The sequence below is a fragment of the Canis lupus genome, chromosome 4 (assembly GCF_011100685.1).
Source record: "Canis lupus familiaris isolate Mischka breed German Shepherd chromosome 4, alternate assembly UU_Cfam_GSD_1.0, whole genome shotgun sequence".
Lineage (NCBI taxonomy): Eukaryota > Metazoa > Chordata > Mammalia > Carnivora > Canidae > Canis > Canis lupus.
In genome coordinates this window covers 83,664,430-83,681,239 of record NC_049225.1, presented here as the reverse complement: position 1 = coordinate 83,681,239, position 16,810 = coordinate 83,664,430, and the positions used below count along the sequence as shown (strand labels likewise).

The 16,810-nt window shown below is 33.7% G+C and overlaps 1 protein-coding gene across 2 annotated transcripts in view; it reads right to left on the bottom strand.

Moving 5' to 3' along the window:
- CDH12 (cadherin 12) overlaps window positions 1-16,810 on the bottom strand; it is a 1,036,190-nt gene that overhangs the window by 618,581 nt on the left and 400,799 nt on the right. For both annotated transcript variants that reach the window (XM_038535417.1, XM_038535416.1), the window contains exon 2: window positions 4,223-4,302. The gene's annotated coding sequence lies outside the window, so the exon portion shown is untranslated. The remainder of the gene's footprint in view (window positions 1-4,222; window positions 4,303-16,810) is intronic.

Below are 16,810 nucleotides of genomic sequence, written 5' to 3'. Positions count from 1 at the left end.
TCCAGGCTCTGTACGTTCTAACCCTTGGCTTTCCAATACTGCCTTTACGAGGCTAAGAAGATGAATACTCATTGCTTTTAATCCTTACCATGATTTATGAGCCTCCTGGCATCCTTTCCCCAGAGCAGCTACAACTGTGTGGTTGTTCCCCCTGCTGCTTAAATTACACAGACATCTGCAAAGTAAATTATGGATTGTTGTCCCATAGACCAGAACCAAGCATTCTCTTCATCTCTCCTGCAGGAATTTTTTTTTTTTTTTTTTTTTTTTTTAGAACAAAGACCATGTACAGTTTTACTTGCTTACGTCCTAAAGAAATTTTAAGCTAACCTGAATGATAGGACCACAACCTGGATTAGGACCTGTTACACATCAAAGCAGCATGACATATAAACAGGATTACTTTCAAGCTAGAAGACACAACAAAACAGAAAAACCTTTCAGTGTATTTATATCTTTCTTTTTTAGTTAAGGAACTCCACCTTCAGGTTCACAGAAGGAAAGTGACCTTTAAAATTAACTAAAGATATGTGCCGTGCAATAAAGACACATGTTAAGCGACCTTTCAGTCTTGGAGGGTGCAAGATTTTAAGAGCATCTTGTGGCCTATGGTTCTTTGAACCAAATACTGACAAAGAAATTAAAAAAAAAAAAAAATTATGTACAGGAAAATTTGTGGAAGATCGAAGTACCTCTTTAGATTTTGTTTTTCTTCTACTGTGATCGCTTGTAGTAAACCTGTTTTAATAATCCTGGAAACTTGCAGCAATCATGAGTAATTGGAACAATTCTTTCTCCTGAATAAGAAGTCAAGCAGAGTCTAAGAAGAAATAGTCAACTTCCTCAGTATTTTCCTTTATTTTCTCTGCTTATTATTTTGTGCAGATGACGACTCATAATTCCTAATGACAAGTCCATTGTGAAATCCTTACAGGCATGTCTCAAATGACTAGCCTTTGACAGTTCCCCCAAATTAGAAATATCCCAGCACCTTTTTTTTTTTTTTTCAAATGTGCTAATTGCAGTGCAAACAATAACCCATCAGGGGAAAACCTCACTAACAAAATTTACAAAATGATTTCTAGTAATGCCTTACAAAGTACATTTCTTTTTTAAACAGATGGCTCTGCAATTCATTTTTTGAACCCTATTGTCAACTCAGCAGGATGTTGTGAGCACTAAAACCAGAAATGCTCAAATCCACTCCTGGCTGAGCAGATCTGTTGCTCCCTCTGTGTTTTCATCAGTTTCCTTTTCACCTCATCACTGCTGAGAGGCATGGTTCCTTGGTGTCAAGACCTGATATTCATACCAATGCCCTAAAGACTTTTTTTTTTTTTAAGACAGATCTCATATTTGTTTACCTCTGTGTCAGTCTCCGTATTCATTTCCAAAACTTTCCTTTTTCCCTTGGCATCATGAAATGAAGTATTAAAGGAATCTTGAAGGATCTGATTTAGTTTCTACACTAAACTAAATATATCTCTAAATAAACAAATGCCTTTTGAATATTGATTACATACAAGTAATTGTCTAAGAAAATATAGAGTCTAGACACAAGTAAGATGATATTGGTACTTCCTAAAGATCTGGCAAATATTTATATATATATATATATATATATATAAAATATACATTTATATAATCCCTTAATGCATTGCCAGCAATTATTTTCTTAAATACACACATTTACACACACACACCCTGATCATGTTGTTTCTCCACACTCAAAAATAAGTAGCAACAACAAACATAGCTCCATATATCCTAACAAACCTCACAGCCCAGATAAGTTTTTAAACTTTCTTCAAGGTTCATTTGTTGTATCTACTCTTCTAGATTTATCTACCAACTGTGCTTACACTTGATATACACTGCATTTCCTAACTGTCCAAATGGCTTAAAAGTCACCACACATGAACTGTTCTACACCTTCATGCCTTATGTACCTCTATCCTCCTTTCCTGACGTACTTGTAGCCACTTAGCTTTAAAGTCCAGTTCAAATGCATCATTTCTGCATTTTCCCTCCTCTTTCAAGCATAACATACAAAGAAATTTCATCCAAACTTCTCTGCAACCACAACATTTTTCATATTGGAACACAAAATTATTAAGTAATCAAAGTATGGGCTGGCCATATGAAAAAAGAATCATTTCCTTTATCTTGTCTTTCATTTTCAGATGATTTGTAGTAAGTTAATCTAATTACTTGTTAAGTAATTATGAGTGTAAATGACAAGTAGGACAAACACTAAACTTTATGAAATTCTGGAAGAGAAATTGATTGCTTATTCTTTGATTGTTCAAAAAGTGTATTTATGCAAGGAGATGGTAGGATTTTAAACAGGCCCCAGAGCATTACTCTATTCAAAATTGAATTAATGAAAGACAAATATTATAATACTAAGTTTGTTGGGCTGGAAACCTATATCTTCAATGTTCTTGGATACCTACCACTCTATCTATCCACTCTCTTGGATATCATTTCATTGCGATTACTTTCAGGTCTATTTTCTTACCTGAAGTTCACGAAAACCCTCACATTAAAAGGAAAGCAATTTCAAGTCATTCTCTACAAATGCCTTCTGCATTCATTTGAATTCTTGCCTCATTGAAAACAAGTGAAGATTCTAATTACTTTAAAGTTATCCTTTCTCAAGTTTCTATATTTAAACTATTCTTATATAAAATGATGATCGAATTCCTATATGTTCCTTTTAACTTTGGTGATAGCACAGAGAGAACCAAAGGACATTTGAGAAGAGTGTGCTTCTTTTTTAGTTGGATCTCTGGACATTTTAATGCTTCAAAGAAAAAGACGTAAACTCCTGCATTAATAATTAGTATGATGTGGTATTAATTTTTGATTACTCATACTTGTATCATAGATAATATTTAGGTCGCTGAAATCATGGTTTTGTAAAAAAGACAAAACGGGAATCGGTTTTGCTGGTTACTGGAATTAATTCTGAACTAGGAGGCTCTCTTATACTACCAATTTGAGCATGAGATCTGGAATGAAATCCCCACTCCAAAATTATCCGAGATCAGAGATTTCAAAAGTATCCAAATTTTCTATATAAATGTGAAAATTTTACAAGGTAAAAGTAAGATGTTTTCCATATGGAAATTCTGCATATTGATGAAAACAAATTGAAAAGTAAGATAGATGGCAAAAGGAATTAGTATTTGATATCAAATGGTTGATTCCATTTCAAATTATTACTCTTGAAAAATTGTATCTAAAATTCGTATGGATTTTACTCAAATCTGATACTTGAAATTAATTGATTATGTTATAAAACTAGATTAAACTGTAATAATTTTTGAATAAATAGGTCTCATCAAAGAAAAGCTAAAAAACAAAAGGAAACGGTTTAGTTTCTCATTTATTAAATGTGAATATGCAGAGAGAGTTGAATAAATATCACAGCAAGATCCATAAAGCCACACTAGTTTAATTACATTTGTCTTATCTCTTTAACCTTTTCTTTCTGAGCTATTATATCAATGGTTAATCTTAATTGATCACTGATTGAGAAGTGAGAATGGGAAGCTTATTTTGACTAGAGCCTAAGAACAGATGCTGCAATTACCAAGCAGGGAGTGTCAAGGCAGTGCTTTAATTACCATCTCGAGAAGGTTAACTCTAAGTGTCTAAATCTCAGAGTTCAGTTTCCTGCCATCAGCAAAGGAAAAGCAGCCTACAATTCACCTGCCCAAGAAACAACTGAGCTAGCCTGCCATATTAATATTAATAAAGACAAGAAAATTTGAGACAGTGTCTCTTTGTTTCCTGTGTTAGAGCTTCATCTAAAGTTTGCCTTTGAAATGAGACATGTCCAATTGAACAAAAGTAATATCCACTAATTATGAGGGAGTAGGCAATGTGTCATAAAAATATAAAAGGAGAAAATCAATTTCTGTTCTTAAGGAGGCACATAGCCACTAGGTCTTCTCAAATCTGCATGTAAATTGAAACGGTGTGAGAAAAATTCAGTGAAGAAGCTTAAATATATAGAACTCTTGCTTAAAAAAAATGCCTACTTAAGTTTGATGGTCATGTCAGGTTCATGTCAACTGTCTATAAGCATATAAATGTTTGAATATTTTGATTTCTCATAAAATATTTTTAAAAGTAAATGTTTTTAAAAGAATTTGAATTTTGAATTATTAAGACACAGCAACACATAAGTTAACAGTAGTTAAATGTCACCTACCTTTGAAAAGGCTGGCATCCTTTAAAACTCCAGCATTTTACTGAGTTCCAAATAGACTGTATTCCCAGAGTCAGACAGAGCTGGGAAAACAAAGATACATAAAGTTGTAATGTCAAAAAAATTTTAATAATATACATTTATTTTAGAATAGCTCACATATACTTTAAAAGTTGCACAGACTGGTCAGAGTTCTCATAAGCCCCATATCCATTTTTTCTATTGTTAGCATTTACATTACAATGATTTAATTATCGTAACTTGTGATACATTGCGATATACGGACTCAAATGAACCAACACTGATACGTTATTCTGACTCATGAGTTTTTCTCCCTTTTCTCCCTTTTTCTCCGTTTTTCTGTTCCACATATCATAGTGAATTTAGCCTTTACGTCCCCTCAGCCTATTCTGGAAGATGATGTTTTTTTAAGATTTTCCTCGTTTTTGATGATCTTGAGAGTTTTGAAGAGTAATGATCAGACATTCACAGAATGTCTCTTAACTAGAATCTGCCTGATATTCTCATGACTGGACCAGGGGGATGGATGGTCCTAATTATTCTCCTTAAGCTGGTTTTTGGAGGAGGACCATACAGGTAGTGTCGTTCTCATAACTTCACATTGAGGATGCACGACACCAGCCTGATTTCTGGTCTTCCTTCCATAGTGTGCCTTTGGAAGCAAGTCAACAAACACGGTCCACACTCAGGGGTAGGGAATGAAGTTCCACCTCCTGGAGTGGGAAATATTTTCAAGATTTATTTGGAATTCTTCTGCAAGAAAGATTTTTCTGTTCACCCAATTTGTTTGCTTGTTTGTGTATTCAATCAGTCATTAATTCATTCAGAAATCTGTCTACATCAGTATGAATTCATGGATATTTATTTTGTACACCGATTATTTTGGTTCCAGCTTTGGCCTTTTTGAACTCTTTCACTTGGTTTTGTGACCTTTTGACATTCCATACAAATATGTTTATTGAGCAGTTCCTTATATTCTGACACTTGGAGCAAATTCATGCTAATCTTATGTATTTCTTGCCTCAGCCCTAGACTCAGCAATATTTTCAGGGATCCTGGTTTCTTGGACTGGTGAATGGTTTAGAAACCATTGTCTAGGCACTAAGTGTGCCTGTTGCTATGGGGGCGCCATTGCTTCTAACCCTTTTCTGTGGGCTGACCTGGGAAATATATGTATTTCTGTTGGCATGTATACATATCTATCCATAAAAGTTTCTCTTATGGAAACCACTATTTTATACTGATATCTCTGACCCTAATCACATAATATATTTCAAATAAATAGTGTCTTAGGTCTTACTATAATATTGAAAATGCACCTTACATTTCTGCTAGAAATGTTCCTATCTCGGTAATATATAAGGAGTGACTCAAAGAAAGATGCCCATACAAATTAGAAAATACATCTCTGGTGTCTGATTCTTTTTTTTTTTTTTTTTTTCTGGTGTCTGATTCTGAGGAATCTTTAAGACAGTCCATGGATATGTATTATCACTTATTCTTACTGACGTTCATCATACTTTAAAAAACAGTCTTCATTGCCATGTGCACACAACCATAGCTGCCTGAATTTTTAGTCAAGTGTCATACACTAATACAAAAAAAAGGCGCATATAGAAACATATATTATTTAATAAAAACTAATATATTTTCTTCTAATAGTAGATACTATTACTATGCCTATGTTGCATATGTTTTTTCAAAGTATTTGTTTATTTAAATAATCTCTACACCAGACGTGGGGCTCAAACTCATAAGTCTGAGATCAAGAGTTGCATGCTCTTTCAACTAAGCTGGCCTGATGCTCCCAAAAAGCTCATTGTTTTTTATTTGTTGGTTGGTTTGTTTTTAAGTAGGCTCCACACTCAGCATGGAGCCCAACATGGAGCTCAAACTCAAGACACTGAGCTCAAGACCTGAGCTGAGATCAAGAGTCAGATGCTTAACCAACTGAGCCACCGAGGTGCCCCATATAATTAAATTTTTTAAGCATCTGAGTTAAATTAATTTTACCCGAGAATTTTTATGTTTAATGAATTTATAACATAGCTAAAATCAATATCTGCATATTAAATGTTGTAACTAAACTGTAATCATAAACATTGTAACTAAACTGTAATTGTAATACTTAAAAGCATTTATTACTTTTATCACAAAAATTGACTGGAAAATATAATAGGCTAGACTGGTAATCCATATGGGTTGTTTTCTGGAAGTAAAAATCAACTCTTGTAATGCTTCTGTTTTTATAGTGTTATGAACCATATGTTTATGTTCCCTGAAATTCACATGTTACAGTCATAATCCCCAATATGGTGGTATCTGGAGGTGAAGCTTTGGAAAGTAAAAGGATTAGTGCCCTTATAAGAGGAAACAGGAGAGAGCTTGCCTCCCTGCTCTCTGCCATGTGGAGAAAACGGCTATTTGCAAACCAGAAGGAGGGCTCTCAGAATCCAGGAACTGCCAGCATCTCGATCTGGGAGTTCCCAATCTGTAGAATTATGAGAGATAGAGGTTTTCTTTTTCAGCCCTCCAGTCTATGGTAATTTGTTATGACAGCCTGAGCAGACTGAAAGATCTGGTAACTAACAGCAGTTTTACCTCTCAGACAAAATCCTTAAGATTAAAAACCATTAAAGAAAGAAAGAAATTCTAAGCCATCCCAAACCTTTAAATTATATTAGAAATGTTGGTTAAAAAATTCCAAAATCTGTATCAATTCCCTGTGGATGTGACAAGAAATGGCCACAAACGTATTAGTTTAAAGCAACAGAAATTTATTCTTTCACAATTTTAGAGGTCAGAAAACTGAAATCAAGGGGAGAGTGGGACTCTTCTTCCACCAGAGGACCTCGAGCAGAATTCTTTCCTCGTCTCTTCTAATTTCTTGTGACTGCCAGCACGGTTTGTGCCTTGTGGCCACCCTCCCAATCCTCAAGGCTGGCATCTTCAAATCTTTCTTTCCTCATTCACATTGCTTCCCCTCAGTTGTGTGTTAAAACTCCCTGTGCTTATAGCTATAGTTAGTCTCCAACTGAGGACAGTTCAACTTAAGATTTTTTGACTTTGTGATGGTATGAAAGTGATACACATTTAGTGGAAACCTAATTTTGAATCCTGAATTTTGACCTTTCCTGGGAGTAGCGAGATGTGTAGGATCGTCTCATGATGCTGGGTGACAGCAGCAAGTGCAGGTCCTAGTGAACAATCCCATCATGAGGGTAAACAAGTGATACACTGGAAATCATTCTGCACCCACACCACCATTTCTGTTTTTCACTTTCAGGACACTATTCAGTAAGTTACATGAGATACTCAACAGTTTATTATCAAATAGACTTGGTGTTGGAGGATTTTGCCCAACTGTAGGCTAATGGAAGTGTTTTGAGTGTGTTTAAGGTAAGCCAGACTAATCTGTGATGTTCTGTAGGTTAGGAGTTGTAAATACATTTTTGACTTATGATATTTTCAACTTGTAATGGGTTCGTTAAAATGTTGCTCAGGAAGATCTGTATGTAATTGCATTTTGGGCTCACCTAAATCATCCAAGGATAACCTTCCCATCTCAAGATCTTTTTAATCACATTCACAAAGACCCTTTATTGCCTTAAAAGGTAAAATTCATAGGTTTCATGAATCAGGATATGGCTATATTTTGTGAGGCTATTTTTCAGCCTACCACAGACCACCTTCCTATCTCCTTCCATAGAGGAGAGAACATTACTAGAATAAAATACTTTTTTCATGAGTCGATTTCACATAACACAATGTGTGTAGCCCTGATAGTATTAGAAATATAATCAAACACAATGAGAGAGTGTTTTAAGATACGGTTTAAGACAATATAACACAGGCATAATTTTAACTTGCTTTGAGGGATGGATATTACTTATATTGTAACTTAAATAATTGATCATTTCTCTTCCTGGTAGACTAGGACCATTGCCAATCTACCATTATGCTATGCTTCGTTGAATACTACTACAGGACTGAAGTTTCTGAATTATAGCTCCATGATCTTTAGAAAAATCTTAATTAAGTAAACCTGTAGACAAATTTTAAAAGGAACACCTTGTAAATTCTAATACATACTGCATTTAGAAGTTATTATACTTGTTACAAAATAGCTCATGCCAGGTCAACTTTTAAGGAAACCTGACAGAAAAAAAGGAACTGGCAATCAAGTAAGAGAAGTAGGAGCTGAGGAGTTCGAAATTATCCAAGATAAATAAAAGCATGATGGCTTCAGTGAGGTTTCAATTCCCAGTTCTGTTAAGGGCACATGCACTGCTGCCATATGAACTAAAGGAACTAGGAACAAGACACTTGCATGCAATGGGTAAATGTAAGGAGGGTTGTCCCGTCTATGGGATGGGAATGAGAAACCCTTCTGCACATCAGTTCTGTGAAGCTGCACAAATACTAGCTCTCACCGAGGATCACAGAAAGAGGTCATCATGGAGAAATCATAGGGTTAGCATAGTCTGTGTGTGTATAGGAGGTCCAGATTCACACACATGTACAATATGGGGACTCCAACCCAAATTATTATGGCACTGGTGACAGCATCAGAGTCTCAGCTGAGCAAACACAAAAATGTCTTTAAAGTATTCTTTCATAATCGAAGGCACGGGACTCCCATCGCAGGGAAAAAATAGTAAATGAAAGCAAAACACATGAATGAACATCACCAGAAGCAATGGAATGGAAAATTTGTTTTTTAAGAACTGGAAATAATAGAACACTTTGGAAGAGATATATAATATATTTAAAGTTTTCAGAGTTAAAAGAAGAAAGCAAAATTGTTTCCTTTATCAGATCATACCCAAAAATAACTTTCAGTATAGGGAAATAAAAGCTTAAGATTATAAAAGAAAATATAGAACATATTTTTATGAAATAGGAATCAAAAAGCTTTCTTGAAACAAAGATGTTAAAAGCACAAAGCAAAATAATGACAAATTTTACTTAAGATTAATGTATTCAAAATTAAATTTCACAAACAAAAGGAAGCTATGTGATTCCAGGGAGATATTTGCAATTTATGAAACTAAGTTTCAAGTATAGATTATATAAGAATTTCAGTAGTCAAAAATATTGAAATTATAAGCCAACTATTTACAGAAAGGAAAACAAGACTTCCAAAAAGAGTACCAAAAAGGGATTCCATCAGCTATTATGGGGGAAATGCGAATTAAAATAACAATGACATACTGTTCCATCTTCAATTAGATTGGCAAAAATAGCTTTTAATTATATAAAATGCTTGATATGATCAATAATTAGCAAGGATGTGGAGTGTTGGAAGTGAACATTGTTACAACCACTTTGAAAAACCATGTGGCAGTATCTAGTAAAGTTGAAAATGCAAGCAACCCCTGCCCCAGCAATTTCACTCCTTATAACCATGCTAGATGAAGCCTTGCACATATGTGCAAAGAGAAAGGCACAAGAATGTTTACTGTAACTTTGTTCAAATTCCCAAAGTAATCGGCATGTTTGAAACCACCTGATTCATAACAAATGCAAATATAACTAATTACTTTATATATTTGAATTATTGTGTTCATTTCAGTGATTAAATTCATAAAAATATTTGTACTTACAATTTATTGGAAAACATTTTCAGTATTTTTGGTTTGTACGTGCATGTGTGCATATAATTGCATGCAAGGGATTTGTGTTGTATGTTGAGTATGTATGATGCTGGATAAGGCAAATAAAGTGTTTTTTTTATTATATTGTAATCATGATTAAGAATAATATACCTAAAAAAAGAAAAAAATAAATAAAATAAAATAAAATAAAAATTAAAAAAAAATAAAAGAATAATATACCTAACTTAGGAGAAACAATCACAAAACAGATTAGTATTACTAAGATGAGTTATGAGTACATAAATATTTGAAAACATGGTGGGCCAGTGCCATGCACTTTCATAAAAGAGGATGACACTGGATTCAGGAGAATTATACTTAGTAAAGGCTCTTAGGTGACAAAGCAATAAGACCAGATACCCATTTTATTGGTAAAAAGGCTATATCTAAGGATCAGATATTTTTTGTGTGTTCTTTTAGCTGCTTCTGCCATAAAGATAAATCCTCTTATTAGCAGCTAACCTGCTTCATTGCAGGGTAGTGGTCAAGATGTACAGCAATGAAAATAAATGACACCAGAAAACCATAAATGGAGGGAAGTGTGAAAAAAACAGGTGGTGTAAGTGCTTCAACAAGACCCCAGGCAGTATTCAAAGCAAGTAAGTTTGAAAGAGCACAATTCATGAGGTCATTTCAACTAAGGTAAGAAAACCTAGGACTAACATCAGCTGAGGACTAGTAGTTACCTTTTATCAGGTGACAGGACTCACTGCAAAGATTGCAAGTTGGACATAAACATATGTCTTATTTCCAATAGCATTCCCAAAATGAAAAAAATATTTAAAAAGAAGTAAAACCTATATAATGCTGGATAGTAATGAAAGGGATCAGAGACAAATCTCTGCCAAAATATGAGATGTGTCTATTTCACAAATAAGCTTGAGATTCCTGTAGTAATTATCTCTGCCAAAAATGTTATAATGAAAAACAGGTAGACTGCTCTGATAAAATCCCACTAATATCTCACAAATTAAAAGACTTAAAAACCGAGGCGCCTCTGTGGAACGCTGTACTTAGAAATTATTTAAAGGCTTTGTTTCCAGAACTTTCGAAGCAACCCACACTGTGAGGTCCACCAATAAACCACAGCCAAACCAATGGAACATCTGCAGGTGGTCAAGTTCTCTCCTGATACAGTTATTACTCGCAAAGGAGGCCCAATTAAATAGAAAAACAGATGTGTAAGATTGGTTACTTATGCAGGGGAATAAAAAAGAGGTTTTTCCTTATAGGCACTCTCTCAGGACCTTGGTGTTGACCCACACCCACTGAATAATAAATATGACAATGAATATCATAGTCCCCAGATTTCTAACTTCAGATCATGGACCACTGAAGCATCACCCATGTTTCAAAGAGCAACATACTGACTTTTGCAATGTATATTTGGCTTGATTTAAGGTCTCTGTGTTCAAAATACATTAGAAGTTCTGAGAAAGAATGAGTAATACTTAAGAATAGAGTACTTAAAATGCAGAACATGTAAAGAAAACCAATGTGCTAAAGAAATGAAGGAAGAAACGTTTTAAAACGACAAGAGTATTTCACTCAATACATTTAAAGAGACTAATAGGCCAAATAAGACACACACACAAAAAGATAAATCATTAAAAGACTAGAATAGTATAAAAATAGGTTTGTCCGAATTAGGGTAACTGATAGTATCATAACATTTAAAATAATATTAATGATTTCCCATAAAATGGAGGAATAGAAATTTTACTGTAATAGACAAACATGTTAGTAAAAAACTAAGCCAAAACAAGATGATAATACACACAGAAACAAACACATTTTTCAATGAGTGGATGAACCTGAAAAAAAATAAAAGAAGAGTCGACAGTGAGGAGCCAAGCTGGCAGACAAGTACAGGGAGGTAAGTGAATATTGTAGACAAGAGATTAATTAAGAATCCAAGAAGCTGGCAGCCCAAGTGTTCTGTGAATGAAGGCTCTGTATTGGCAGAGTTAGTGGCAAATTAAAAAAAAAAAGCAGAAAACTGGAGTCCAGGAAGGCTATCACTCAGGGGGAAAAAAATGGCTTTCTTAAAGGAGGAAACAAAGCAGCTTTATCTTTGTTCTGGAGATTTAAAACAACAACAACAACAACAACAAATCAAAAGAAGGAAAAAAAACACTACAAGTCTGCTCTGAGGATGTGTGGTTGAAGGCAGCTCTCATTTGAATTTGGAGAATTCATTTACATTATTTGGTTCAAAATCAATCTTTACATCAAAACTTGGATTTAAAGTGGAATGGGCTATATAACACCTTCCAGATGACAACAAATCCCTGCAGAAAAGACTTCACAACCTCCACCACAAAGAAAACTTGAAAGTTGAATTATAACAAATATAATGGGTTCTGGTCTAAAATCACACAACATAATAGATGCTCTATATATTTCAATAAGATAAAAAGATAAGAACAAGAAACAGCAGAGACAGGATCATAAAAGTAGAACACTAAAAGTTTTTGGAGGCCAGTCTGCATTTTACACTAGAAGCTCAAAGTTTCATTCATCAAACCATCCATTGAAAAATCACAACTAATAAAATATTTTAGGAAAGTTTCCAAACGATGTTTATTTAGATAACTGCATTCCATTCGACCTGCAACAAGATTTAAAAAGTGCAATTTAAAAAGCATTTATCTTATAAATATTCATTAAATAGCTAGAAATATATTTAACAAAAAAGGTGTAATACCTTTGTCCAGTTAAACAAGGAGGTCATTAGACTGATGGGGCTCAAATGCCATGGCGGCCTCCCTGAGCAAACCAAAAATGAAGCCTATAAATGCCTCAAGGTTAAGAAATTGAACCCAAGGACAACCAATCACCAAGAGCCAACGAGGCTTTGAGCTATTACCAATCAGGTAATGTCCTTTTTTTGGCCTCTGCACTTTCTCTGTTAGAAGTCTCTCCCTTACCTCTTGTTGACAGATTGTTCCAGAAGTCCCAGACTTCTGGTTTGGTGGTACCAAATTTGAAGCAATTTTTGCTCCAATAAAATCCTAAAATTTTTAATATGCCTCAATTTGTCTTTTGAAATCTTCTCTGATGTAATTGTCACACTTGACTGATAACTGTTAAATAAGAACTAAATACATGTAGAGAGACACCTTCCTTACTGAATCAGTATCAAGAGTCTATCAATTCAAATAATTCTGGGCAAAAGAAATAAGGTTTTTCACCAAAGTTGTAAAAGTGATACTAAATAATATAAAGGTGAGAATAGTTCACACATTAACTAGCACATGGTTTTGTCCTATGCAAGACTAAGGCTTATATGGCTTACAACAGTCATATGAATTATGGGAAAAAAATGATGAAACAGATGAGAACACACACATACACACATGCCCATATGTGAACACCTGATATACAGAAAAAAAAATTGAAAAACTAGTAGGGAATCACAGACTTTTCAATAAGTAGTATAAAATTTTTGACAAAACAAAATGTATTTATTAACTTGGGATAGGAAATTATTAGAAATGTACTAAAACATTCTACCCATACAAAGACAGGCTAATAAAGTTCTTTAACACAGTTAAAATTATTTGTTCACCAAGAGATGTAATAAGATAAAAAGACATGGCACAGTTTGAGAAACAATATTTGTCATAGATATGACAAATGATCATTACTCCGATTATATAAAGTAACTCTCAAATACAACTAGAAAAATACACTCTCTTTTAAATTAGTTGCAACTCATAAACATATTTAAGAAAAAAACAGTAATATAAATGGACTTTTAAAATCTATTTAATGATACCCAAACCTACTAGTAAAGAGATCAAATACATTAAGGCCATAGTAAGATGCAACTGACAACTAAGCTGGCAAAAATAAAACTTACAAAAATTACCAGTGCTGAGAAGATGCGGAACTATTTGAACATTCCTATAGTATTGGCAGAAATATAAATCGGTCCAGGCCACCTATATAATAATTTGTCACTATCCTGCCATGAACAGATGAATATCAGTTGACCCAAAATAGTGACTCTTAGGCATAAACAATTATACAAAAAAGGAAAAAAAAATCAAAGACAGGGAAATAAGTATGAATGATTCTAAATACAGATATGTAATATAAATTTTATTTGCTTTTAAAAAAAATATGTTATTTATTTGAGAGAGAAAGAGCATGATTTCAGGGAGGAACAAAAGGAGAGGAAGAAGCAGACACTGAGCAGGGAGCCTGAGGTAAGATTTGATCCCATGACCCCGGGACTATGACCTGAGCCCAAGGCAGATGCTAAGCCACGCAGGCACCCACGATTTGCTGTTTTTGAAGAAGAGACATAATGGTTCTATTACATCAAAAAAAGTCTAGGAGTTAGTAAAATAAATTATGAAAATTAAGCATTTTATTTTTCATTTTTATTAAGAAGTTAATTGCTGTACTCTAATTTCTGGTAATCAGAGAACTCTACATTTGTAATTACAAACACATAAGGGAATGCTAACAAAATTGAAATATGGTATATTCATTACATCAACTAGAAAATAAGTAAAGGGACAACAAGATATAAATACAGAAATGGAATCATCAGAAAGGTGTTAAAAAAATAAATGGACAAAAAAATACTAGAAAGAAGATGAGAACAATTCTATACATACAAAAATGATGTTCCTTCCATCACTGAATTATGTGTATCTTCACCTTTTTCTAAGGTTTTTAAAATACCCATAGTAAGGTTACATATTAGTAAAGGAATATAATGTGCATCTTTAAAAGAGTATTAGTTCTAGCAAACTAATAAATGAAAGATAAAACCACTAAATATAATATACTTTTTAAATATTTTATATTTTCTAAATAAAATGCATTTAGGGGCTGGTGGATGGTTCAGTCAGTTGAGCCTCTGACTCTTGATTTGGGCTCAGGTCATGATCTCAGGGTCCTGGAATCCAGCTCTACCTCAGGTTCTGTGCTCAGTAGGGGTCTGCTTGAGATTTTCTCCCTCTCCCTCAGGCCCTTCCCCCCAAAAAATAAGGAAATATTTTTAAAATATAAGAAGATGTATTTAGATTTTTAAAAATATTTAAGATTGCTTGAAAATTGGTATTAATATATATAATTACAAATAATGTTTAAAATACCCTTAATGAAAAAAAATATTTTTCCTTAACGTTTATTTAAATAGTATTATATTTAAAGTTTTGCTTTCTCACACTTAAAAACTTTTCATCTTTATAAAATGCAAATTCTGTACTTTTATTTATCATTCTGATAGCAGAGTCACATTTTACTCACCTGAAAATCCTATGCTCATAGGGAGTTTAAAATATCAATTCCAAAATGAAGTTAACACTATTAGCCAAGAAACTACAGAAAACCTTTGTTAAAGCAAATAATTTAGAGCCTCCACATGTGGAAGGAAATCATATTATTAAAATTAAATTTATTTAAAACTATAAAATTAACCACAGGACTAATGAGCTTATTAAACTCCATTAAATTCCTGATATCGAATCTATATTTTATAACTTACATATTAGGACACTTGTTAAAGCTAGAATTTTTGCAACCTTTTTTTCTAACAATAAATTAGTAATATTAGAATCCCAGGACATAGGCATTCTGCTATTTCATTTAAAGAACAAAAATCTCTTGGGGTGTCTGGGTGGCTCAGTCAATTAAAGTTAAGTCAACTCTTGCTTTTGGCTCAGGTCATGATCTCAGGGTCATAAGACTGAGCCCCACATTTGGCTCCCAGCTCAGCAAGGAGTCCGCTTGTCCCTCTCCCTACTCCTAGATCACGTGTGCACACATGTGTGTGTGCTGTCTAAATTAATTTTTAATCTAAAAAAAAAGAACAAAAAAGATTTAGAGTTTCTAGTTCTTATTACTTCTACGTCTCAAAATCTTAAGTTTCCTAATGTCAGTATAAATGTATTTATTCAAAATGGTAATTTGAATTTTTATCTCAAGTTAATATATCTCTTGTGTTTTGTGCATATGTGTTTCTGGAAGTTATGTTGTCCTTCAAAGTGCATATATAGAATCAAATATTAAATGCTTATTGAACTGGACAGTACAATACCACCCTTCTTGTTTTTCTCTGTTATATAAGAAGAAAAGGCCAGAGAGAAGGAAAGGGAAAAAGAGACAGAGTAGGTCATTTTTTGTTTTCCAAGCTTTATTTCCAGTATTTATTCTATTATTCATTTAGCAAAGTGTTGATAATAGAATAGATACCAAATAGGAAAATAAATTAGATATAATTTCTGACCTGAGGAAATGTGCAACATTGAAGATAAAACTGATAAATTGGCAAATGTTGGAAATAAAATATTGCAAGTCCCGTAACAGAGGTTCTATGGAGACAAAGAGTTGCAGAAATTAACTGAAACAGCAAAGAGAATTAGGTTTTTCACAAATAATTAAAAATTTAAAGTAAATCTTGGAGGATAAACATGAATTTTCAAGAAAATAAAAAATGAGAGGAGTTTCAAAAGGAAGGTATCAACGTAGTTAAATGTGTAGAGGTCAATGAGATCTGGGGAACAAACCTCCTTTGGGGATGGTTTTAAAATAAAATAACCTGCTGAAACATTACAGTGGTGACCAGCAAAGCCACATCAAAATAGGGTGTGCGTCTGCTGCCATAAATTGTGAAGGACACTAGACCATTACTTTTTCTATTTAAGCCCCCACCCCCATACAGTCATGATACCACATGTAGAAGTTAATGATCCTTGGCTCTACTCTCTCTCTTTCTCTCCTTGCCCTTTGTTTCTCACTTTCATTTTACTAGAAACTAAGCAAAAATGATTCTTTCCTGTTTCAACAACCAAACATTTGGGTCATGATTTATTTTTTTATTTTTTTTTAATTTAGTTATGATAGTCACACAGAGAGAAAAGCAGAGACACAGGCAGAGGGAGAAGCAGGCTCC